This window comes from Aphelocoma coerulescens, chromosome 1 (assembly GCF_041296385.1).
Source record: "Aphelocoma coerulescens isolate FSJ_1873_10779 chromosome 1, UR_Acoe_1.0, whole genome shotgun sequence".
NCBI lineage: Eukaryota > Metazoa > Chordata > Aves > Passeriformes > Corvidae > Aphelocoma > Aphelocoma coerulescens.
Genome location: NC_091013.1, coordinates 111,658,586 through 111,685,528, shown reverse-complemented (window position 1 = coordinate 111,685,528; position 26,943 = coordinate 111,658,586). Strand labels below are relative to the sequence as shown.

Below are 26,943 nucleotides of genomic sequence, written 5' to 3'. Positions count from 1 at the left end.
CATTTCCAAGGAAGTGGAATTATGCAGAGGAAAGCAGTCAGACGAGCTCAGGAACAGGATTTTGAAGTAAAGAGGGAGGTAATAGACTATTGACTCCAGAAGTGAGAAAGCTGAGAGTCATCCCATCAGTCTTTGCATATGCAGGCAGACGCAAATAAATTCTCCTCCATGACAACGTGGAAGACTTCTCTGTATGTCTGGCAAGTCTTTGCAATGATAGAGATGGTGAAACTCTGAAATAGATTAGTTGGGGAAACTGTGGGTTATTCATGATATACAAGCCTCAAGAATAGGTTGGGAACGTATCTGTTCCCAGATGCCTTGAGGTATATCAGGGAGAAATTATATAGCAAGAAGTTTCTTTAGGAAAAATTTGCTGTGAGGGTAGTGAGGCACCAGAAGAGGTTGCCCAGAGAATTTGTGGATGCCCCATCCCTGGATATGTTCAAGGCCAGGTTGGATGAGGCTCTGAGCCACCTGGTCAAGTGGAAGGTGTCGCTGCCCAAGGCAGGGGAGTTGGAACAAGATGATCTTTTAGGTATCTTCTAACACAAACCATTCTGTGATTCTATATTTGCTGCAGCCTTCTATCAGAGGGCTACACCAAATCATTTCTTGTTGTCTTATCCTCTGCTTTTTTGTGTGTGTGACTGTGAAGGCTAAAGGAAGGTCAGAGTGGAGTGAGTGTGAAAAAGATTTGGAAAGAAGTGCATCAGAGACAAATGATAGCATTTTATTTGAAAATGCTAAATTTGGTAAAGGTACCACAGAGAACAAAGAAAGGATAAGTTCACAAATGTGGCTTTATTGACTGTAAAATGTCTGTACCTAACCCTATAGCCAGTCTCTTCAAAGTGTAGCTAAATTTGTTCCCATGCAAGCATAATTGACTCTAGATGAAAAAGTACACAATATGTTAAACCATAGAAAGAAGAGTTCTGAGATGTGACTCAAACGATTTTTTTTTCTTGAATATGTAGAGTCTTCATGTTCCTTTTTGCTGTTGCAAGATGAAAATATTGTATTGTTCTAGATATCTCTGGATCAGTGTATCTACCAAGCATATTTTTTTAAAAGATGGATTTCAAAATTTTACTTACAATTTTGCTGTAATTTTCCATTATTAAAAATAGTAGTTTTCTGGTTACTTCAGGTAGCTGTCATAGAAATGAAATTCAAAACTGAAGCATGACCATGTGTGAGCTTGAACTTCTTCCTTTTTTTCCATTTCAGTCTCAAATTCACACTCCACAAACTGCAATCGTGTGCAATACAGAATCCTTTTGATCATAAAGTAGCAGTCCTTGGAAGTCTAAAACAAATGATTACTTAAAATTCCAGCTTCCCATTTCTGGGGTAGGTCCATTAAATCGTTGCAACTGAAAATATTTGATACATTAAATATTAAATATTAAATTTAGGTAACCCATGACCGACTTATGGATAGGTACCTGCATAAAAAGCAAGTGGAGAAATTCTGCCTAAAATTTCTGAGACAACCTAGTGCAGGAGTCCATATGGCCTTATTACTAACCCTTATCATATATCTGCTTATGCATTAATAGAAAAAGTGAATTCTATTGGAATATGCTGTGCCTCAAGCAAAGATTACTTCCGCCTTCCTTGAAGGTGATTTGTCTGTCTCTCTAATCCATCAGAACAGGATGTGCTGTGCATCTGAATTATGAGCAAATGCACTGTCAGAACTGAAGTCTTTCCTTCTTTTAATCTTAATGCAGGTAAGAACTATAATTTCATACTGTGTTGGGCATCTGCATCTACACACAAATAGCAGCAACACTTTTAAAAAATTTACAATAGTCCAATAAACACTGATGAGGTGGGCATAGGCACTAGGATCAGCACTTTATGGAGAGGCAATAAATTATTCAGTATTGAAAAATGTTATTATTAATTTGGGATTTTCAATTTGGTTGCAATGTTATATTGAAACCCCTCTGTATGGATACTGAGGTGAAGAAATGCCCATTATATGTCCTTAAATAGCAATTTGTTACATTTACATGTGCAGGGAATGATGCTTTTGTACAATTTCTGAGTTCCATACATAAAATATGAAACTATTACGAAGATTTAGTGGCCAGCTTTACAGAGTTGAATTGCGTTATAATTTTGAAATACAACAAAATGACCCAGGGCATGCTATAAAATTCTTAATTTAGGAAAATGTCTATGTGAAAGTGATTTGATAGCAAATGGCAATTATTTTCTTCCTTATTGCTATAGCCAAATTGTTGGGAGATGGATTTTGTTTTCATTCTTAGCACAAAGTGTTTAAAAAAAAAAATCTCTTGTCAGCTGAAACCTTGTCTGCAGACTCCCAGCCTAAAGCAAGATTTTTACAGTCAAGTTTTAAATCCCTTGATGTATCTGTGTTTGTAATGGAAATGCTAACATAACCTTAGCTGTTACAGGGCAAACAATATTGCAATAATAAATAATGAACAAAGTGGTTTAATAATTTGAAGCAAATCATGTCATGGGCCTGGCAAGATTTTATGACTAAATTATATGGGCAGGAACCTATCAACTGACATGCTGCATAAATACCATAAATAGATGGACTACGGATGTGTGTTCATGAAGCTGAAACCACAGTTTTCATGATCTAGGGGATAAAATGCTGCAAGAGACTGTAAGAAATTGTGTGGAAGCTTTGGGCAAATCAAAAACCTGAACAAATGATCAATGTGTCAGTTTTTAATCAACGGCTATTATCTCTAGTGCTAATGAGCTGTACAGTGCCTCACTAAATCTGTTGGGTTCTGAATATGGATGTATTGGTTAATGATCCATTATGTGGCCTGTTGGTAAAACTTCTTGCCTTCTAACTGCACAATATAGATTTCTTCTTTCTTCTTTTTCTTTTCAGTACCTTGAATAACCTGACTGAAGGTTTTCACCTTTGTAGCTTAAGAAGCAATGGGAGTTTCCCTGGCACAGTTTGGCTCTCGTTCAGCTAGGCTAGCACTTTCTTTTGACAGTCACTTGTACTCACTGTGTGCTTCTAAAATGATGCAACACCTCCCAAAGCAGGAAAGGGCTGATTAATTTACGCCTGCCTGATCTCTGGTACCAAGAGGGACATTCTGGATTTACAGCTTGAAGAACATCAGTTTTCCTTCAAACAGTGAAGTGCTTGATCCTCAGTTAACTCTTTTCTTTGGCAATGTGGGATGAGGGCAATGACCACGGGCATACCTAGAGTTACTTGGGTTTCAGAGTGTCTCATGACTTGGAGTTAAACAGCAGGCAGGATGGGAAACAGCCCCTGCTTGGTGCACTGTTGATACAACACCTTCTGCCCAGAGGAGAGGGGAGGATAAAAAGAACCATGAACCCATTGCAACAGCCCCATCTCAGGAAGAGCCTCTGCTTAGGCAGTTTTCCCTAAGGAATAGTTAAATAGGCAGAAAAAGAGACTCTTTATGTGGTAGTCCAGTACTAGGGAGACTGTATGTAAGTAAAACTCAGTGTTTCATACTACAGTGGCTGTGCAGCAGAGGCTACAAGAAGTGGTGATAAGGCTGAGATTTTGGAAAGATTGTACTCCTTTTAAGTTTCTCCCGTAGAGCAAATACTGAGCAAAAGCAGCATTTTAGTAGGTGGAGGTTTAGGAAGTCAAAAACTGAGTTTATTTTTGTCTGGGTGGGATTTGGTTCTAAGGGTTCACAAATGCCCTGGTAGTGCAGAGCAGATCTTTCCAGATTCCTAGCATGATTTTCTTCTACTTGTGACACACAGGCACAAGCAAGACATTATGCCATTGTTAATGCATTCATTTTGTAGCTCTCTGATGCTTCTGCAGATCATACCAATGGCAAAAGGATTGTCAGGCTGCTGTGCAGTCAGAACTGAGGATGGCAAGAGAATGATCCGCATCTCTAAAGCTAGGGGTGGGGCTAAGGGCTTAGACTACCTGAAGTCCATTTGTGAAGCACCTTTCATCTAGGAGCCTTGCATCCAGACAGATCATTAAATGAGTCCCTCAATCTATGGATTTGTCTATTGCTTCAATAACATCTGTCTCCAATTGCAGCCCTTCAAGTAACAAAGCTCCATTTTAGTTCAGACGCTGACACAGGAAATATTGGCTGGTGATCATTTTAGTACATGTCATTTCCTGGCCAAATTAGTTTTTAGAGATTCTAGTTTACTCATTTGTGACAAAAAAGAGGCAGTATTTCCTTAATGGATAATAGGATTCATATTATTATTGTTATTTTTATTAACCTTAATCATTATTGATAATGAATATCAAAATTAGTATTCATAATAATCCATCTCCATACTTTGTATGTTCTTTGAGAGATTGCCCTTTGTCTGCTTTCCAGGCAGCCAAATTAGGGCACTCTGATTTGATACCATTTAATATTCCCCTCTTAACTCATCTACTTATGGAAAAGCATGGCAGATGTTCTTTAAACTCTAGGGAAGGCTCTGTGAGCCTCTACCAGGAAATTTGTGCTCACACCCTGTCACTTGGAAGGAAAGGGGCCTTTTTGCTGTCCTAAAGACAGCACACACAATGATAAGAGTTCTTGATATGAGAAAATATAGGGAAATAAGTAATATAAGGAATCAAGACTTTCATAAAATTTCAGGTCTTGATTTTGGGGGAGGGTGGATATGTACAATGGAATGCTAAAATTTTCATGAATTCTTCAAACTCGTTATTCAGATTTAGGCATATTAAAGGCAGAAAATTATCCTCTATCAAAATTCTGTACTTTACACTATGTATTAACACTGTGGATTCAACTAAAATTTTCTGTCATTGTAGTTTAATGAGCTTTAATGATTTGGGATCCTGTTAAATTAGAACAGTTTCTCTCCTGTCTCAGCTCTGGGAAATTAAAATCTGTTAAGCCATGTCTGTATGTTAGAAGGAATTAGGAATTATATAGAAGGAATGCAAGGGAAGCCTCATCTGGAAGATGATTTCAGTAACAGACCTTTGGTTTTACAACTCACTGACAAATTTGAAGACATGCACTGCTTAGGCCACACTGAAGGACTGCATTGTACCTTTATAGTTCTTTGTTACTAACTGGTTGCTGTTTCTGATACCCATCTTCAGTTTGCATTCCAGTGTTTGCCAGATTATTTTATTATTTCTCTTTTTTTAAGCTCTCATGTGGTTTAGAGCATGACTAATTTTGTTCTGTGCTGGAATATTACCTAAGGTTCTGTACATTAGTTGGAGATAACTTGTTCTGTGCTTTTCAGTGATGAATTCAGCAAAAGTGACTTTTATCAGGGTCCTTTGCAGGAACTGTCAATCAGATTGCAATCCTCCATCCCTAAACCTTCCAGAAGCTCATCTCCCCCAAACTATTTTCAGTAAATGAGGCTCTATTACACAGTATAAAGTGTGCTGCAGTTAATATTTTTCAGAGAGAGAAGGAAAGTGATGAGGTTGCTCTAGGAGAGAACGAAAATGGAAAGCAAATGCAGAGTTATTAAATTTTCTTTTTTTTTTTTTTTAATATGGAATTAATTCTTCAAGGCTTCTCTAAGAGAGAAGATTTGAATATAAAAAGCACCCCAGTCCAACACCTGAAGATGCTAGGTATATCAAACATTTGATGTTAAGGATTCTGAAAAACGCTTCTTATGTCTTTTTCTAATGCAGGACATTTACACACCCCTCTAAAGTTCAGTTCCTTGTAAAACAGACACTAGCAATTGTCCTACATGAATTAATGAAAATTAACGTTGGGTATTTTATCAAATGTACTCTGAAGAGATTGCATATATTATTTTTATTTAGAATGTTGGGTTTTTGAATTTTTCTGTCTCTGAATAATACAGCAGCAACAACGAGACAGAAGAGAAAAATTACTCTGTCGTAGTGGCAGAAATGTTCCCAATAGCTGAATTTGACACTTTGAAATGCTGTAATTTTGACAGAAGAACAAAGACAGGCATTGGAAATTGGGTGTTATTTCCCTGTTCAGACAGTTTCAAGTTAAAGCTTGGGAAGGGGAAGGTTGTTTGAGTGATATACCTCACAGAAACAAGCCATAAGAACTATATTGACACCAAGACATTCAAGCCTCCTACTGTAACATTGTGTCTGTGAAACATATTTCCATTTAAAGTGGCAGGATAAGTTTAAGTGCTGCATAAAACAGAGTACTATCTCTTTTGCAAACTTTCAGAACAGCTTATCTGTGCTTATTGGCAACACTTACAAACACCTGGGGATGACAGACATGGATGGAGGGGAGCATGGTTAGGTAAGAGGCTGTAAGTGGGGAGTAAGTGAGGAAGAGCTGATTGCATTTGGAGGGTGGTTGTTTCTGAAAGCCTGGTGTGATGTAATCCATGTTCCTGGGAAGGAGAAACCCTTTTATATGCTCCATGTCCCTCTCTTCCAAGGCTGGCACCTCGGATCTCCAGAAGCTTGGTTGAAGGAAAGCACTGTCCAACACCACAGTCCATAACCCTGACAACCCACAACTGCTTGTGGTTTGACCTCTCTGAGCCACTGCCCTCTCAGTTCCTCCCACACCCAGCTGCTTCCAATAGCTTTTAATTTGGATTCACACCTGTGAAATCTGACTTGTTTGATATCAGCTGGTTCTCCACTGCTGCCTCTCTTTATCCTGCCTTTGCAGTTCTTCCTTTTTCACCTCTCACAGTTCACAGAAGCCATTGGGGGTTTTGTTGTGCTGTTTTTCATCTTTCTTTGTCTCTAGAGGAGTGAAAGGCTGGAGTAGCAGAGGTTGGAAGGTAGGTAGTGAAACAAAGGAGGAGGGAATGGAGAAGGAAATTAGAGAGTATTCTTGTCTATGAACAGTGATGCCTTAATGCTTTTTATTTATTCCTTGAACACTATTCACTGAAGAATAAATGCAAATTTCCAGATTTTATTTATCTTGGTAACACATTTGTTTCAGAAATTATTTAGGAGGTAGCTGTAATGAATATTACTTTATTGCAACCTGTTTGCCATAGGGAAGGATGAAGACAGAGTTACAACCAGCCAAGCTTTTCTTTTAGTGTATTTTGTGTTGTGGGGTTTGTTTTATTTTTTTTAGGGCAAGCATTGCAGTCTTTCTTTTTACCTTGTCAATCACACATAATTAGTACTTTCTGTGCACAGAGAGTTTTCACTGTCATGCAGATTGATTGGGAAAAGGCACGTTCTCTAAGGCCTCAGTTGTTCAGATGAATTAAGTAGTCTTGCTATTCAAGTTAGTAAGAGCAGACTGTGATGTGTATTACATATGTATACTTTCTGCAGTGTTTGGAAGGCTACTTTGACTTTCATGGGATTTGGATCTGACTTGTAATGCCTGCTATCATAAACACAAGTGATCCCTTATAATAAAACATTTGGCAGTATTTACAGTCAGAAATGCCTCTTTGCAGAATCTCTGCTATTTTCTGCCTTCTGCAGGCTATCACTCTAAATTTGTATTTAATTGGCACCTATGCCCTACTGAAACTGGCGTCCCACCTTGTCTGTGGGCTAAGTGCCATGCTGACAGATGGATATCAGTGCTGGTATGCTCTAGCCAGTTTTCACATTGCACATGAGTCTGAGTGACTACATTTTCCTTTGCAGGCAGCAAATTTGAAAATCCTAAAAGGACTTCCATGTTGAAGTGGAAAGGATGCACCAGTGCTTTCCAGCTCCATAGTGGGAGACTAGGAAAATATATTGCAGTATCATGAAGCAGATATTTAGCTATGTTTAGCCAGGGCTGCTGTTCAGAGGGAGGATTATCTTCATCTCCACCCTCGATTAGCTCTCCACAGGGCACACTCTGACTTTTCAGTGACATTATTTCCATGGCTAAGCCAAGTTTCTTGCAGAATACCTCTGCTGAATACAGAAATCCGATCTGTCCTGTGTCCCATATAGGAGCCTGTCTATTACTTCTGCTCAATAGAAGCTTTATAAAGACAGTTTTGCAAAAGAGCATCATTCAAATGGCTATTTAACTCCTCAGTGAAGAAGGTAAGATGTTCCAGAAAAGAAAAAGAAAAGAAATCAGTAATTATGCTGTCTTATTATTCTTCAGCATTTAATACGCATTTCAATACTTCCTGTTCAGCGTTTCTTTTCCTTTCTTCAGGCAATTAGCTGCCAAGACATAAACATAATAAAAGCTAAACTGTACAAGAGAGGGGTTTTCAGCCTTTTGCTAATGCAAGTACAGACTTTAAATCTCAACCTGAATGCTCTTTACAGATTGACAAGGGGCGCATTATTCCAAGTCACTCCGTATTATGTGTGAAGAGTGCCCCAGCTGTGTCACTGCTGAGGTTAAAAGGTGTTAGTGCTTGGTTCTTTTAAATGAGCATAGTAAATGAAAGTGAACAATTAAGTAAGAAATTTGGCTTGCTATCTCTGCATGCTGCGTTTTATTGTGGTGTTGCCAGCTTCTCTGAATGAAAATACAAGAGCAAATTAAACAGCTTTATGAACTCGCAGGAGGAGCAGTTGTTCTAGTGGCTTTCATACAAATGTCTAATTAATTCTTGAAGTAACCCAAATTGTTCTTTTGTGATCTGTGAATGGGAATTTGTGAGGAACCTGTGCAGATGAAACTAAGTGAAAGGAGAGCAGGGATTTAATGATTAGCTGGCAGTTTGCACTTGCTGTGTCCAGAAAATTTTAGTTATCTTTCTCATTAATATTACATTATGAAGTTAATGAAACATTTGGGTGAATATGTTATAAGTAATAAGGCATTAATGTTATTTTTCGATCAGTCAGTTATGCTAATGGGCATCTGTCATTCTTTTTTCACCAGTGTTGATTTGAATTATTTGGGCAAATGCTAAAATAAAGGTATTATGTAATTAAACCCCAAAATTTAACAAAACCCTCTCCATTTGGCCCATAGTAGTGGACTTGAATTATTTTATTAATAGGAAGACAATGTAACTTTAGGAGAAAGTTTGGCAACTGTGTAACTCTCATTTGTTTCTTTCAATGGTTTCGGAAGCCTCAGTTTAAAATTCTTAAAATGTGTGTTTTTGTTTCATGCCAATCCCATAAGAAGTAAAAAAAATCCCTTAAACATTGATATAAAATATTCATTACTCATAGCCATACCATCTTCAAAGCATGTCTTGAAATTATTGTATTATCAGAAATTATTAAAAAACTTCTTATTGTGGTAGTCCTATTCATTGCACCACTGCAGTGTCTTGTTCCTCTGAAGCCAACTGAATTATTGTGGTGTCAAGCAACAGCACCTTCATAGGTAATATCAATCCAAACTCTCCTCTTTTTTAACCATATAAGTATAGTTGTAAGTTTTTGTATCACAGAAGTGCTGTTCTGTTAAGTATTTGAAAATCAAAACTAACTGGTTTTAGGTAACACTTGACCAGGTCTCTCTCTACGTTCTTTGGAACACAGCACTCCATGAATTGTGCGTACACTTTCTTTTAGCAGGACTTTTTATAGTGGATGATGATGTCAGACTATGGGTAAAGGTGAACAGCAGAAAAAAGCTTGACCAGGGTGCATCAAAGCATCCTGTAATGTGCAGGCAACCAGAGGTATGAAATAACTCCTGTACCCCTCCAGTAGGGACACTGAAAGGAGCTGTGCTTGGAGAAAGGAGAGCTGCTTTTTTCATCCCCTGTTAAATATATAACACCATGTGATTTCCCCCTGCTGTATTTTCATTTAAGCCTGGGAATTCTTTTTCAAGTCAGAATCCAGCCACTGTTTGCATTTGTGCCAGGTTTTACCGACTAAACATAACTTAAATACTTGAATTTGTTCACCTTTTTTCTAATTAAAGGTCTGCCTATGCTTGTCCTTGCAATAACTTCATTGAAGATTGAATTAAGCTCATCATAGATTTAAAGCGGTCTGATTTCCTTTGCTGTTTTTGTAGTGGAGATACAATTTAACTCCACGTTGTGTGTCTTTTTGTTAGCTGAGAATAGGGGAACAGGTTTACCTTTCCATAGATCTGCAAAGTGTTATCCGTCTGGTCCATAAAATGGAAGTGATTTCTTGTAAAAGCAAATCTCTCCACTTTTTTGAGGTTTAAAATAAGCCCCTCAACTCCTTGATTCTTGTCATTAGCTGTAGCAAAGGCCTACTTTGCATTTAAAAAACAAAACAAGCAAACAAAAACCCTGACCAACAAAGCCCACTCTAGAATAATGACATAAAATAATATCCAGCCATGATGAATATAAACAAGAAGCTTTTGCAAAAAAACAAAAGGTCTTGGAATCTTTGGGAGGTAAAACTCTTTGCTTCCACTGTATGTGTTGCACAGGAAAAGGTCCTGATCTAGGGGAAACATCTAAATATTACCAGAATGCAGTGAAACCCTGAATGGATGAGCTAATATTGCTGTGTATGGTGATCTAAAGGAGTGATGTACGGTGATCTTTAGTAGTAATTATTCATGGATTGATATGAATGGTGTTGCTTGCAGAAATTATAGTACATGAGCAGTGTCTTGGTTTGATCAGAAGCTGTTTTCCCCCGTACCAAATTGTACTTGTCAGCTGAATTCATACCTGATACAACCCTGCATCCAAAATGTTAAGTAAAGGTAACCTGTAACCACAGCTATAACAGTAACTCTAAAATTGCTTATTCTCTGACCCAAATGTGTGTATAGTGAGTACATTCCCAGGGTCATATGCAAATCTGGATTTCCCGTGTGTCTATGTATGATGCATGCAAACTTGCATCCCAGGGGAGCATTTTATTTAGTGAGAGATTTCAAACTTAGGTAAAAGAAATATGGGTCTTAAACTGCAAAGGATTACACAAAGTAAGTTATATTTTAATACAAGAGAAGTCTTTGTCTTGTTATCAAGCAATAACTGGTGGGTTTTGTTGGCCACCTGCCTGTTGATAGTGTTTCTCTGAAAAAAATTTGTAGGAGAAAGAACAAGCCTGTGTTTCCTGTGCTGTGATTAAAATGGATAGGAATAAGAATATATTGTAGGTAGACTCCAAGAACTGAAGATGTTGACAGCATCAGGGACACTTGATAGATCATAATGTTGTCTAATTTACTGCATTTGACTATATGGAAATTTTTTCAACTTACAGAAGAGAGTGTCAGAAACATAAAATAGTGAAGAGCACTACTTGGCTTACTTATATGTACTTATAAGGCATAAACTGTGGTGTAGGGATGTGCGTTCACAACTCATAGGCAGTGAATAAGGCTGGCATGTATAAGTTTCAAAAGAGAGCGTGATTCACTCTCATATAGATAAATGAATAGATATACAGCTATTTTATATACACATATAATATCTAATATGTATCTATATTTAATAGAGGTAATAACTCTTTGTCAGGTCATCATTCTAGCGACACATGTAAGTTTCTGAGAGGCTGGAGCAGAGCTGTATGCTTTGAAACAGTCAATATTAGTTCAGTCAACCTTTGCCAAGTGTGGCCATATGTGGTATAACTAATTCTGCGTAACCCCTTCAGCTTTCTGTCACAGTTATTGCTAATGCACTATATTATTTTCCTGGACCCGTGACTTGCCTCTGTCTCCCACAGGGCTGTAAGTGACAGCTCGGTAAAGACACTTAATGCCTTCCAGAGCTGCATGTCAGCTGTAATGCACTGTTTTGCACCTTTGTTCAGTAATGGTGGTGGTGCTCCATAGCAACGTCGGCTTCCCAGCTGTGCGAAGGTCTGCCGTGGGGAGGCCTTCTGGGAGCTATTAGAGCCTATGGAAAATCTCCAGGAAGGATGCAAGGTGCAGTGCACACAAAGCACGGGTGAGAGCAGCTCTGCTGCTGCCTGTGCCTGAGCACCATAATCACTGCTAAGCCCTCATGAATATGCTCGAGTGTCGCCAACAGCGTGCCTTTTGACAAAATACTCTTTCCTATTGGTTGGAAACCAAGGACAAATATTAATTTATAATGTAATCAAAGGGACAGCCCGGAGTCGCTACTGTGCATGACAACTGCGAGATTTGAGGGAAAGATTTTCTTATGTAAATGAGAGAGTGTTAATCTGCATACAAAGGGATTTTGGAGAGAATTTAAACCAACTGCTGCTGAAAATCCCCGAGAGGAGGAGAATCCTACCCCTTCTCACTGCCTTTGAAATCTGCCCACTGTCCCATAGAAATATGCTGCTTCTCCAATGAACAAAAGGTCAAATTAAGTGAAAATCTCAAATTGGAGTTCTACCCAATCACTCTGAAATTGCAAGATAATTGCAAGGTTTTAATTAAATAAACTAACTAATATTAATCAAGTCTTAAGATACAGTCAGGCTCGTTGTTCATGATGTGCTCTTTGTGAAGCTAAATAAGACTCATTCACAAATCCATGCTTACCATTGCTGAAAATTTGAAACTACCTGAAGTGTAATAACATGCATCATAGTAATTTAAGACTTAAAAAAAGTAACGAACTCAGTTTAAGTATTTTGAGGGTTTTTTCTTACCAAATTTGGGTTAGCCCTGATTACATGCAAAATTTTCCTGAGCACTGTGGTGTGGTATTTTATGATTGCAAAACTCCACAGTTTGTTGGCTTGTGCTATTCATGTAATTTCCTCCTCTGCCTGCCTGCCCCAAAACAAAAGATTTTGTTTTGTATTAGCTAGCCCTGATGTCTGAGATCATATAAAAATCAAGAAAGTGAAAACCCTGACATAGAAATAGCATCCACTTCAGAGCAGTATGTAGCTAGCTTATTGGTGATTATTGGACTCTGTAGATGAAGACTTGAAAGTGTCTTCTTAATTTTAAATTTACCTTTATGGTTTTCATTTCTGTCATTTTCTGTGTGCTTTTAAAAGAAATTAATTTCTTTATGCTGGCTTTGCTATTTAATACAGAGAAGTTTGGGGTTTTTCCTCTTCTCTAATTTTATGCTCGTCTCAGGTTGCAACTCGTGAGGGATATTGAGAGGAAACAGAGACTGAAGGCAAAATTGTTTTTTTTTTTTGTTTTTATCTCAGTAATAATTCATCTATCTGGAAGACTATCTCTTGTGATAACAAATACAAAGAATTTTTGGCATGCCCAAGAAATTTCTGTATTTTTTGGAAGAAGCTATTTCCCATGGGAAACCCAAAAGTATCATAATCAATATCAATGCTTTCCTGCTTCCTAGTCTGCAGCTGTGGAGACAGAACAGGGCAGGGACACCTGCTTTACCATCTCCATTTATAGATCTGAGGTGGCCTCAGTGTGAAGTGCTTCAGCCCTCCCTTTACATTGAAAGCAGCGGGAGGGAGATTGACAAAAACAGCCCACAGGTCCTGACCCACTGTCCTTTTCACTCATGTGCTAAGGGAATACAGTTAGATTTGTGTTAGAAGCAGAAGAACAAAGCATTTAAAAAGACACAAATGTAGAAGTTTCCTGCTTCTCACACAGCTTTAAAAAAAGCCAGGAATAGCATCGTGATACCTGTGGGCCCACCGAGCAGCCCGTGCTGGTGCACCCTGCACCATCCATACTGAACTCAGCAACTGGAGGGCTTTCTGTCCATAAGGAGCACCAAACTAACCAAATATTGGTTCGATTCATGCAATCTGATGTGTCTTTTTAAACAGCATATTTATGAAATGTAAAGGAATTTCGTCTGTAGCACATGGACTGCCTTGGCAAATGCTGTAATAGTCAAAATGGATTAAAACATCATTTTGAATAAGTTAAGGGGAAAAAAATCTGTACTAAATATAAGGAGTCAAGATACAGGTTTGACTCCAAATTTAGGAATGTCCTCAGCCAAGAACTGCTACAAGTTGGGCAGTCACACCAGAGAAGCAATTCTGTGAACCCAAACTGTTCTTGTCCTTCCTTTTCCTCATCGATGTGCTCAGTACTAAGCTAGAAAAACCTGATTTGAAGCATTCTAACTGGTTTATGGTTTATATATATATTTTATTTTTTTACTTCAGCTGTTTCTTCCTTCTTATTTTGCAGTTATATAGCTGTTGGTTGACTTTGTGGGCCAATGTTATTTCAAGTATTGCCATTAGCTTGCACAGGCATCAAAACGATCCCCCTGAGCTCGTAATTTCAGTGTCTAGTGGCTATCTCCACTGCTGTTTATCATCTAGAAGATTTAAAATTTTCATCTGAGGCAAGGGAGTTTGCTGAGTAGGGATAGTTGTAGAGCACAAGGTTAAATGCTTTGCTGAACTGGTATTCCATTGTCTATACTCACACACACAATTCTTCCAGGGTTATGAGGGGAATAACTAACAGCCTTTAATACATAACCCAATTTCAAAATTCCAGAACAGCAAATTTTCAGGATAATACTTCCTGTTCATGCAAAAGGCCTGGAACAAGGGCTTATCCTCACCTGCTTTCAGATATTCTTCATGTTCCCTGTTGACTCAGAGTTGTCATGGAAAAGTTTGCAGAGTTAGTTCCTCGGTTCAGTGTTTGGCCTGAAGTGGTTAGTGACCTTCTGCACCTGTAGTTTTGTTTTGCAAGGGCTGACATGAATTTTACTTATCTTGACACGTGCAGATTAAGGTGTTCTTTGCTTCATCACCCATGAGAAGTAGCATCCTGAGAGAAGGACACTGTGTCAGCAATTTTAGGGACATTGGAGGTCTGAGTATCTACATAAATTTCACCACCATTTTGTTGGATATTTTAGAATGCTGTGGTGAGGCAGTAACATGTGACAGAGAGAAAGAAAACCCTTATGCTGTGAAATAGTTTACTTCAGCTGGTTTGCAGGTTTCTTTTTTTGTCTAGATATGGTTACTATAAAGTATATCTGATAGTCTATTATTTCTTTGTACAGAAATGTATGACAAAGAGAAAAAAGCTCTTCATCATATTTGACAAAGAAACACCCTAAAGCAATCCAGAGTATTGATGTTTGAGAGCCATGAGCTTGAACACAGGCGGAATCTGAATGTAACTCTAGTTTTACACTCATGCAATTGTAGAGTGGTTATGTTTTTATCTGAGAGGGGAATTAGGGGAATTTTTTAATACAGCTGTTAAATTTTATCTTGTTTGCCTAAGCTGCTACATAGCAGGGTTTTTAAAAAAATTATGGTTAGGATTTTGATATGACCTTATCACTCAGCATACGGCAATACAGATGGAGAGTGAAGTCACAGATGAGTGACAGTGAGGAACCGACTGGGAATGAGCAAAGCCTTCAATATGCAGAGAATGGAGGAGAAAACCATCTGCTTTAACAGTTTTCTGATGGACTCCCTTGCAGGCTGCATGTCAGATGTCTTCTGGAAGTATTGAGAAGAACAGCTTTATTTCCTTTGAGTTTTAAATCATACTGAAATCTCAACCAAGTGTCCACAGTGGGAAGGAATCTGCCATCCCAAGTCAGTTATCTTCAGGATAGGCTTGCTCTGTCAAACTCTTAACAACCTGACCAGAAAGTCAGTAGGGAGCAATGACTGTGTCCAGAGAGTTGGTTCCTCCTAAAACAGGTATTTAAGGTGAGTCACATACCTGAAGGTACCTGTATTTCTTTATTGATTTTAGACACTTAAATTAAGGTCAGTTAAAAGCCACTCTTACCTGTGCTCAAAGAAAGGCAGAAGATGGAGTTTCAGGATATGTTGTCTTACCTGAAAATTTTATGCCCATGGAGTTATTTTTCCAATATATGGGAACTGATAAGCATTTGGGTTGTTTTCCTTGTTTTGTTTTGCTAGAATTTTTGTTGTGTGTTTTTGTTGCTGTTTCTTTTCAAGACTAAATGCAGCTGTGAAATGAATTATTGTATTTAGGAAGTGTAAGAAAAGTACCTGTGCAATAAACATGATGTGCTATTGAAATTAAATGTTTACTGAGGATATGTATAGATTGGACTTGGATGAGAAATTTATAATACCTCAGCAATCTGAGGAGTTGAGGCTGAAGCTCACAGATTAGGACTGGGATGTGGAAGGTTCAAGAACTTGTACTTAATTTTCCTACGTTCAAAGACCATTTTTTGAGTGCTCTTGAGGGTAAGAGGATAAACTTCATCAGAAAGCAGGGTCAATTTATTTGTAACAGATGTTGGAAGCCCAAGAGCTACAGCCAAGTGAGATTGGTTTTATACCCTCATCAGCTTTTCTTACTAGCCAAGATTCTTGACATGAGAGTGCATTCTCAATGATCAATTAGCTACTTTGTATTATCTGTTAATTTGCTCCCAAATGCTATGTGCAAACTGCTTCCTTCACAGCTGCCACAATCTCCTACTTCCCTTTACCGCATTCTGTGATATATTCAATTTTGCAGCTTTGAGTGCACCAAAATGTAGATGCACTGTCAAATTAATGGCATGGAGTAATATCCAGTGGCACAACGCAAGGATTAACTACAGTTTCTTTTAGTGCAGTTTGTCAGTTAGTAAGCTGCAGTCCATTTCAAGTATCTCCTCAGCTTTCCAGATGTGGCACTATACTGCTGCAAAGCCACAGACTGAATAGTCATTTTAGGCTGAACTTTTTATTGTAGAATAGATGGGTACTGACTGTACCCTGTTGCAGAAGAAGGTTGTTTTCCTTAGTATGTTGATTCTGTTCTTCATCAGCAGTTCACATACAAATTTCTTGCACTGTCGTCTTTTCCTTGTTACTCTCTTCTTTTTATACCCTTGTATTCCACATCTGAGATCTTCCTGCACATGATGGTTGTCCCATCATTCACCTCAAATAAAAGGTAGTATCTCCAATGCTCCTAGGAAATAAAAGTAAAATCAAAATGCAGGTAATCTCCTCTTTGTCTTTTGCTTTTCCAAGGGAGTACAAATTCTATACCAGCCTTACTGCATATGTAGGAATGCTGCAGGCAGGGGCCAGGCCTCCCAACATTCTCCTCCCACCTGTGCAAAGGATGGACCTCAGCTGAGAAGAGGCTTTGCAGTGAACCTCACCCCCTGTGCTTTGATGTGTGGGCTGGCCAGGCTTTTATCACAGGGTACAGCATTGCTGAAGCAGACTATTACAGGTGGTTTCACTGCAATAAAAATCAATTTATTTTTACTGCTTTAGAGCATCTTCAATATATCTTTAATCTCTAACTTTCTTTCTGCATGCCCCACTTTAATTTTCAGATTGTTTTATTTATTGGAATAAGAAAAGGTAGCCTGAATGGCACCAAGAAGAATTCTCAAGTTCTGAAAGAGAATTGTAAATCATGCCAAAGGAGGAAAAAAAGGCAAGAAAGAGCTGAACTTGGTCCTTATTATTTCTAATATCATCATGCTGACTCTTGCATACAGTAGCTAATAGATTTAGTTCACATTGGTTCATACAATACATAGAAAATGTGGAAAAAAAATTGATGGGAAATGTCACCTTAAATTCAATAGGTCAGATTTGCAGCTGGTGTAAAACGAAGCTTTGTGGATTCCCACCTGTTTAAGGTCTGGCCTAATATATTCACAAATGGCTTTCTTATACTGCCATTTTATACAACCATGTAACTTTCTAGTTGGCTTTTTATTTCTTTCTAAATTCATCCTCAATTGATGCACAGTGCAAAAGCTAATAAGATCAGCAGTGGAACAGTGTAAAAATACAGCTCTGACATTATGACTTTAAATGAATTCTTCATATCAAGTTATTAATAATTTTTGAAAAGTCAAAAAAGTACTCCCTTCTGAGCTGTGATTGTACCTTAACTTCATTCATTCAAGGAAATTTTGCATGGAACCTTTGTCTTGTAGTTCTACCTGGAAGGCCTCAGGTGTGCCATATGATCCATAGGTTTTATGGGGATGGCTCCTCCCATGGTAATTTTAAACAAATTTATGGGTCAGGATGTTAATATTGTAGTTATTTAACTTTTTTTTTTTTCCCCCTTGTGGGACATTATAAGAATTGGAAATTTGTGATTTTTTGACATTTAAATGCGCTTGAAATGAAAAATATGAAAAGCAGGTAATTGGCCACATTTCATTTAAAAGAATAATTAAAAGTTATTTTTAACTTGTAAGCTGCAGGGCTGTATCTGTCTCAAGTGATTACATGTGGAAATGAGAGTGCCCCTTATTTTGCTGAATAAACTAAAGGCTATTGTCTAAATGATCTCTAATGACCTTCTAAATCTTTACTTTAGTAGCCTTCTGCTATGAATAACAACTCTGACCTTCCTGATTTTTCTCAGGGTATGAGGTGCTATCCAGTATGCCCTGGACCAGCAGGAGTCTATCCTTAAAGAAGCCCCACTGGGAGGCTTGATTTGCCCCCACATCCCTTCTTTTCGTTCTGCAGTTTAAAGTGGTAACAAGCTCTTTCCTGGAGCATCACTCCTCATGAACAGTGTGGGATATTTCCAAGCTGGAATACTGGAAATCCTTTTGCAGCAGATTTCTTGAACCTTTAAAGTGGTCTATAATATATGGTTCACTTCCATTAAAAATAATTGTTTAAAATGAGTTTGGTAGTTTTACCACATGCAGGTTGCTACGAAATTTTCAGAAATTAGTTTGGTGAGTTATATCCACTAATGTGGATACAAGCCACACTTATATTTTAGGGTAGGTTTCATTATTGTTAAGTTTTATGGCCTCTGAAGCTAAAAAAATCTCTTGTATTTCATTGCTTTTGAAATGGAATGATAAAAATTTAACTTAAATTTCAGATGGGAAATGTCAGCCATTGTTCCTTGAGCTGTATGCAGAAAGAGACTTCATAAGGATCCCTTCAGAGAAATGTTCTTTAGAAAATCTTTGTCTGGGTGTTAAATTGTTGGATTTTCTTGCTTTGGGTTTTTTTTTTATTTTGCTCTATACAGGTGACACTATTTGCATTCCTATTAGCAAATTCTTTGTGTAGCAGGGATCAGTCTCTGAGACTTCCATTCAAAACCCAACAGTAGATCTTCCTTTGTGTAATCTGTCTGTAGCAGGGCAGCTACAGGCACATCCTAGGCAAAGAGGTTGTTCAATAATGTCAGATGAGTCCCTGGAGCCCTGCTCTTTGTCATATTATTTTCTGCAAATGCTGACGAAAATGAAGTGATGCATTTATTTATATTCATATGCCTATTATTATGGTAATAGAATGGCTATTGTAGAATAAATAAGACAATTTAAATATATGGGGTTTAACTTTAAGGCCCTTTTCTATGATTACCTCAAAAATTTTTTTCCCAAAATTGAAATGGGAACTCAGATGGAGTTAAGATATAATATGTTAGTTTCTGCACAAGTAAGAAAGGTAACAGTTGGAGAGATGAGAATAGTTAGACCTCAGGTGAGGGGCTGTGCTGAACTGCTTCCTGCATCTATATTAGTGAAATATATCCAGTAATATACAACAGGCTGGGTGCCTTCAAAGGATACCTTAGACTGCCAATGTGTTGTGAGGCAGAAAGAGAACACAAGTTTTCTTCAGTCCCCAGAGAAAAGTGAGTATCCATTGTGAGCTACATTTATTGAAGTGCATTATTGCACTCATAAAATGCTTTTTGGTTATGGTGCAAACACAGGAGAGAATAATTTAACCCCTAGCTTGCAGAGAAACCAATGCACTTGGAATTCCTGTTTAAATGTTGAAACAAAAAGTGGCACCTTCCCTTGTAAGAGTGTCCAGATTTAATTTTACTTGCCTGAGAAAATATGCCTGGTTTATGTGCCTCTGGTCAGACCCTTTGCTGAATGACATAAGTTTATATTCATGTGTGGAGTTGTTACATATTGGTTGGGAACTTCTTTTTATACTTTGTAAAATCTGCTTAGACAAAATAACAGAAGCCAGTAACCACTTATTTATTTCTTTTGTTTTTGTAAAAAATATATTGACAACAGTGTGGTTTAGAATTTCTAGCCTACTATTGTGTTACTCTTCTACTGCTTAATCCTGTATAATCTTGCACATCCATGGAACTAGCTATGCCAAGTCTTTAAAATATAGGTAACTGCTGTGACTCTTCCTTCCCTTTTTGCCATTCCACTTTCCTACTAGTCCATTATGATAAGAAGGATGAATGAAAACATAGCTGTGATTTGGGTCTACTAAATGCCTGTTGTCCTTTCTATCCTTTCCTAATGATAGTTTATTTTTATGCTTCTTGCTTCTCTATGTTTGGCTGTCATCCACTCTTCATTGCTTTGAGGATTAAGTGGCTGCTATTCCTCTTTTATATTTCTCCTAGTTTTCTGCATCTCTAGTGAATAAATATATAGTCACTTTGACAGTTTTGTGTCCTTTGATAGTGGGGTTGTAGGGTTTTTTTCTCTCTAGTATATCTTCCTGTGATTTTTATAGTTCTATAACATCCATTGCCTCAGGGCATGTTCAGTAAAATCCTGCAGGAGTTTGTTGAGTCTTTAAGAGGTATCAGCTTGTTAATAATTTTACAGGACTTGGAAAGCAAGAATGTGTGATATTTATAGGACAGGTTGTTCATCCACTGTGGCATTTTGGCAGATATATTGATATATAGCTTCTTTGAACTCAGTGCTTTTCCATCAGGATGAACTTCGCTTTTCTTTGCAGTCTCAGTGCTGACAAACATGGCATAGGCAGTGTGAGTGTGTGGATATGTACATCTGTAAAAATGCAGCATTATGCTTTACATCCTTGCCCTCATTTTGAATTTTAGTCTTCAAATTATTTACAATCTGTATCTCACCTACGTGGTGCAATGTACATATTCTTCATTGTCTTTTACCTTTTCCATTTTAAGTCTCTAGCCAGCAGTTCTGTCCCTGGATGTCTGAAAGAGATGCACCAGTTGGAGTGATCCTACTGGATAACCAGGAAAATATATTTGACTTGGGGGGAAAAAAAAAGAAAAAGAAGAAAAAAAGGAAGAACTATTCAGTGGAAAGCAAAAGACTCAGGGGCCTTGTTAATGAGAGAATGAACGATCATGAGAGAGAGAATATTTCACTCCTAGGTCACCAGTTCAAATGCAGACTAGCTTAATAGTGTAAGTTGTTAGCATCTGACAGCTGTTCCATAATCCATGAGAAATGGGAAAATAGTCACAATCTCGTTTCTCTGGCTTCTAGCTACCCAAACATTGACATCCTACAGACGATCATAATTTGCACAGGGCTATTAATCATTTGTTTTACCCTTGCAGACACTGAAGGGGAGTATTACAATCCCAAATGTAAAGAACACCTGAACTTTCCCATTCTTTAGATATTACAGTATGGGACAAAGTTGAAGGATATTTGAAAGCCACTGTGAGAAAGGTATCACCTCCCCCTGCCATTTGCAGTGTTGAGTTACTTGGTAATTGAGGAGAGCAAAGAGACAACATAGACCTTGGTGTAACTAAGCTTTGCTGGATGTTTTTAATGAGTAAATATAGAGTAAAAATTCCATATTAATTTTGAAAAACAGATTAAAAATTTAAAAATTTGAAAGGCAAACAAAAGTATTTCCTTTGAATTCATAGCCCTGAGGTGGTGGAGTCAGTTCAATGCTGTAACTTCTAAAATTCTTAGGTTACACTATTGTGTGTACAAATTAAAGTTAAGAACAACATGCTTGAACAGGTTGAGTATTTATATAAATACTGTGATTATAACAACAAATAACTGTATTTTTACTTTGCAATGTTTCAAATAGTAAGTTAGATGTGTGCCTATATTATATGTAGCACCAATTGATCACAGAAGAACAATTACATTGGGATTTATGGACTTAGATTTTCACAATCAGAAAATTTCAGAACTATTTGAAGGAACTAAAATTCATGGACTTGATTCTGGAAGATTAAAAAAAAAAAAAAAACCACACCAAAAAATAAAAACTCTGGAAGAAAAGTCTGGGCTGTAAGTGAGAAAACATTAGAATGAGGTATAATCTTTTTTTCTTTCATTCTTCCATCCAAAAAAAATCTGCAAAAATGCCCAAGTCAATTGTTACACAAATGGGGCAAAGTAAACCAAGGAAATACTTACACACTCATCATCAATATCACAATTCTGGTCTATTTTCTGGTTTTTGATTGGGAAATATAAGATTAAAATTTCTTCGTGCAGGATTCTTTTTTAAAATAAAAAGTGAAAAATACTGTCATTTTTCCATGTAATTTGGGAACTTGAGTGTCTCTTCTATTCCTCAAACCACAGCAATATTAAATGGGTTAAAATTTGCTTTAAGCCTTCACATTTGTTTTAAATTAATTTACTTTATCAGTTTCTTGCACTGCCAAGTATCTGTACATCCTGTTTACTTCAACTGGCCTTGTAAGTGCTCAGTGTTTTGTGAGGTTCAGACTGGTCCTTCAGGAGGAGTAGATCCATGTAGGTTCATTTTGTTCTTTGGTGCATCTTGTAAAGGCTCTTCAGATAAACACAAGCCCAACCCAGCTGCTAGGAATGAGGAAATGTAATTTTGAAGAGGTTTTGGCTGTTACAAAACAAAAATGATGCATAGAATGGATATGTTTGTAAGCAAAAGTGACATCTCCTGTCTCAAATGGTAGAGCACATCTTAGCAGCTGCTCTTTATGTGCAATTAGAAGCCGGATGTGGTAGAAACCTGGTGGTTTTACAGGAGTTAACAACAGACATTAAAAACTTACTTCTTCAAAATAAAAAATGCAGCCAATACATTATCAGAACTTGGAAATTAGTGATCATAAACTAGATTTGATTTAGCTATGCTGCCTTTCATTAATCACATTTAATTGTTTATATAAATGTCAACGGTTGTAGTCTCTTGGCATTTTCTTGAACTACCATCATGAAGTGTTTATTTTGAAGTAACATGTTGTTCTGCATAAAATGAGAATTTTAGGCTTCTTTTCTGCTCCTCAAACACTTTTTAATGCGGCTTTAACGCTTTTGCCATTTAGTTAATTTAATTTTTTTAGGGGCATATGCTTGGAAGGATCTCCCTGTTAATGTTTTTGGCTCAAAAGACTAAAGAGTTGCTTCCTTAAAAATGATTGCGGCTTTCAAACTGAATACACAAGCCAGATTCTCAGTGTAGGCATGTAACAATTATTTTCTTACAATTTGTAAGTGACCCAAGGTTTAATTGCAAACAGGATCCAAAGTGAAAATAGCTCGTGATCATTATATAGAAGAGTTTCCTTTCCACAGACATTTCTACTTAGAGAGATAAAACAAAGAAAACTCAACACTGTCTGCTTGTTTAAAGTGTCTCTCTGACTTTACTGTTGATTGAATTTTCTAGATGAAAGCTCAGTTCTTTACTATGTGATTTGTCTTATATACAGTCACCTGAAGAAATTGATGATTATTTGTTGTTTACTGTAACTTGAAAACAGCACAAGTGACTGCATGCTGTACATTTTCTTTAATTTACCCTTTTGGTTTTTTTGCCATCTTCATCAAAAGTGCAAATTTTCTTTTTAGTTCAAACTTGTCAAAGAAAGAAAACAGCAAAAGAGTAATTTCAACTCTTTATGTGCAAAGTGAAGCAGTTTGCAGGTATATCAGTTATTTTTCATAGCTGCCAGCTGAGGATGGAAGTTGGGTTTCAGATGTTCCTTTTTTCAATTTGTCTTGCAGAAGTGAAAATGTTTTGCCATGGGTCTAATTGTTCATTTACTGAAGATTTAAATTATTTCTTCTCTTTATCAGTTATAAGCCTGACATAATTTCATTCTTCTATTTGCCTAAAAACATTATTAAGTGATTTTTACTGAATAAAGCTGGTTTTAAAATAAAGTTTAAATAATTTTCCCTAGAATTATTTATTCTTTTCTTTACTGTTCACTGAGTGACTGTTTTTGCTGATGTTAAAAAATAACTAGAAACTGAGGGCAAGTCTCTTCCTCATTCTCTTTCTGAAATTACATATCTAAATGGCATGACTGTAACCATAAATAAGACGTAGGTTTTGTGGGAAAGATATAGAGTCCTTTACACTTAATTAATTAAGCAAGACTTAAAATGTGAAGTTGTATTTCTCCACATTTTTTTTTTATATAGGCAGTAATAAAATGAGTGCTGCAATATGGGAAGAGGAGAAAATACCACTGCAGGCTTAATGTAAGTCAGTGATTTGTAGGTCAAATAGAGCAATGGGGTTCTTAAGTTTTTTTGAAGATGAATAACAGCTTGAAAAAAATACAAGGTCAATGCTATGCAGCAAATACTTTTTTTGAATGATCTATTTTGTTCAACCCAACATCTGTCTCTGCTGCATATCTAAGGTTTTTGTGAAGTTTTATTGTAAAAAAAACTTGATTACTGTAGTGATAGGTACAGATTTTGATTTGTATTGTCTTGTGGCTTCCTTGCAGAACTAAGGATGATGGAAAAACTGAATTGCTGTTTGTCACTAGCAGAATAATATTCCTTTGAAACACTACTTGACTTTTTTGTTTGTTCGTTTTTGGCAAACGTTATTTAGTCCCTTTGTTGGGAAATCAAGCATGTTCTTCCAGGCTTTTGCTTCTCCTGTCACGAGCCAATCCTGACAGCTCCACCTCTGAATGTAGCCTCACCCCTCCAAAGTAGGTGTTACCTGGCAGGTGCCTAGTCCATCCTTCCCTACCTGCAGTTTTGACAGTGTGAGGGAGTGCTGGCTAGCCCAGAGTCAGATGTGTTCATTAACTGGCTGGGCTGGGCAGGGCAGGGGGGATGTTTGGTGAGGAGAGAACCTGCTACATTTCCATGTGGTGGAAATGGGCACCTGAAAGCAGACATCCATTAGTGTTCTCCTGAAGGCCACCCAGGAGCAGATTATCTATGAGAGCCCACCTCTCAAACTTGGTTGCAGTTTATGAGTAGATTCAATACCTGCCATGATTTTGGATTTAGAGATATGGCATATGATTGCATAAATCTTGCTTTGAAGGATGCCAGGAGGGGAAAAAGGAGTCAGGTTTATTTATTTTGGTTTAGACTGCTATTAGCAGGAAAAAAAATGTTATTATTTATAGATTATATTCACAAATACAGGTACATTTTTACTGCCATTTGCATGCCAATTTGGTGCTTGGTTTAAATAGAAGTGAAAACTACATTCAGATTTATCTGTTTCCATGGGATTCGAGACAAATTCTGACTATAAGAAGTGAATCTCCATATAGATCTATGGAAAGCAAGCTGCATATCTAGGATGGAGGGTTCCTTAGGTAAATGCTCTGATATTTTAGAAATGTGAAATCCTTTATTTTTTATTTTGCATGTGAATGTATCAGCATGTTGATAAAAGAAGGCAAGTTTGAGAAGAATGTTTGCTCAGTGCTTTGCAAAGTTGAGCAAAGCGGGCACAGTGGGATGGGCTGGAAATTGAGTATTGAGTTATTCCCTCTATATAGATTGGACTCTGAACTTTTTAAAATGCACTTTTTTCTCTTTAAGAAATTGCTTAAGACCAAGCACGTCTGCGTGTGGCACATGGTGTTGGATGCCATGTGTGGCACGGTGCTGTGATGGAACTCACCATTGCTTCAACCTGGTGGAGTCCAAATCAGGAGCTTACAAACATGAAAACAGTAAAAGAGCCTGTGGCTTACAAAGGCATAGATGGTAAGAACAATGTGAACAGAGCAGAAAGCCTGAACAACTTTCATGCAAAGAGGAAACCACAGTGGTACTTCTGTTTATCAAGCCTGCCTGGGTGACCAAAGTCCCTTTTAACAGCACAGAAAAGCCCATGTGCTGTGTAGGTAACACATTGCACACAATATTTTAAAAGAGTGCTGTGAAAACTGTGAATAATGAAGATATATTTGACCAGAATATGTATCTATTATGCTGCATTCCAAATTGAATGGGCAAAGACAGATATTGCAGTATATGGTTAACAGTACTGGAAATTGAAAAGAATTTTGTACCTCGAATAGCTGAAGGAAAGGCTTGTTAAAGAGCAGAAATTGCAAGCTGAAATAAGATGGAAACAGGGAATAAATTATAGTTTTTCACCTACCTCAATCAAAGCATACAATGAATCTTGCATTTCCTGATTGAAATTCAAGCTATTCTTTTTAATAGTTTGAGGCTTAATTTAATGGAAACATTGGAAATTGTAGATTGGATAGTGCTTCTCTCAATCTCTTTTGCTGCATTCAACGTTTCTTTTGTAATTTATGTATTTGTAGATAAAACAAAGATGTGAGCTTATAGCTTGCTATTGATTCAACTCCTTTTCCAGTTGATTTAATTAGGTCCTTTGCTCCTTGAAAACCTGATCTGAAGCTTAGATACAGATACATTGCTTCAGGCATTCAGGCTAAGGTGATGGAAGGAAGCAATGAGCCCATTGTGAGGGGCTTGGCATGGGGAGCAGTGGGGGGAGCTGGCAGCAATCAATCAGCACTGCTTTCCTTAATAGAAAACTCTCCAGTGCCAAAGTTACTACTGGGAACAGAGATATGCAAAAAAAGTGTGGAGAACTGCATAAATGCAGACTGATAAAGAGGGAGATTCAGCAAGTTTTGTATGCAGTCCATACAGGTTGTGGTGTGGTTTGGAGCTTTTTTTGTGGTGATGTTCTGGTTGCTTTCTTGTTAACATGATTAAAAAGAGAAATAAGAGCAGGCTGGAAGACCTGCCTTTTACCAAGGCATGATAAATGAGCTTTATGTACAGTTATTCTGAGTGGATGCAAAGACATTCCTAGGTGTGTGTGACCTATTGCCCATCTAGCAAGAGTGCAGTGCTTTAAAGCAGCATCTACCAATATTGCAGTAAAACTTATTTCTGAAAGTAGTTATTTTTAGAAACATGGGAAGTGGTGAGACCGCAGTTGCTCTGGCTACTGCTTTCTAGAATCTCAGACCCTTTCTTGAAGCTGCCTCTCTTCTCTAAGACATCCATTTTTCAGCTCACTACTATTCTTATTCTTTCAGGGACAAATATTAAGCAGTCTTTATACTCACTAGCTCTTTTCCCATGAGGTAAGTAGAAACTACTCCACATATATACAGGATATAATCCTAGTTCTAGAACAGTAATTTATGACTGTGTATTCAAACTCAGTCAAAATAGGAAGACCAAAATAAGATTACCAAATTTCTTAAAATAATTTTAGCAAGTTTCTTAGGTCAACAGGTT

At 37.4% G+C, this 26,943-nt stretch overlaps 1 protein-coding gene across 13 annotated transcripts in view; it reads left to right on the top strand.

Moving 5' to 3' along the window:
* The first annotated feature begins 6,606 nt into the window (after positions 1-6,606).
* Positions 6,607-26,943, top strand: part of ROBO1 (roundabout guidance receptor 1) — a 654,072-nt gene continuing 633,735 nt past the window's right edge. For 3 of the 13 annotated variants that reach the window (XM_069024495.1, XM_069024552.1, XM_069024580.1), the window contains exons 1-3: positions 6,607-6,759; positions 7,598-7,993; positions 23,869-23,928. The gene's annotated coding sequence lies outside the window, so the exon portion shown is untranslated. The remainder of the gene's footprint in view (positions 6,760-7,597; positions 7,994-23,868; positions 23,929-26,943) is intronic. The other 10 variants (XM_069024471.1, XM_069024486.1, XM_069024475.1 and 7 more) reach the window with 5 other exon arrangements.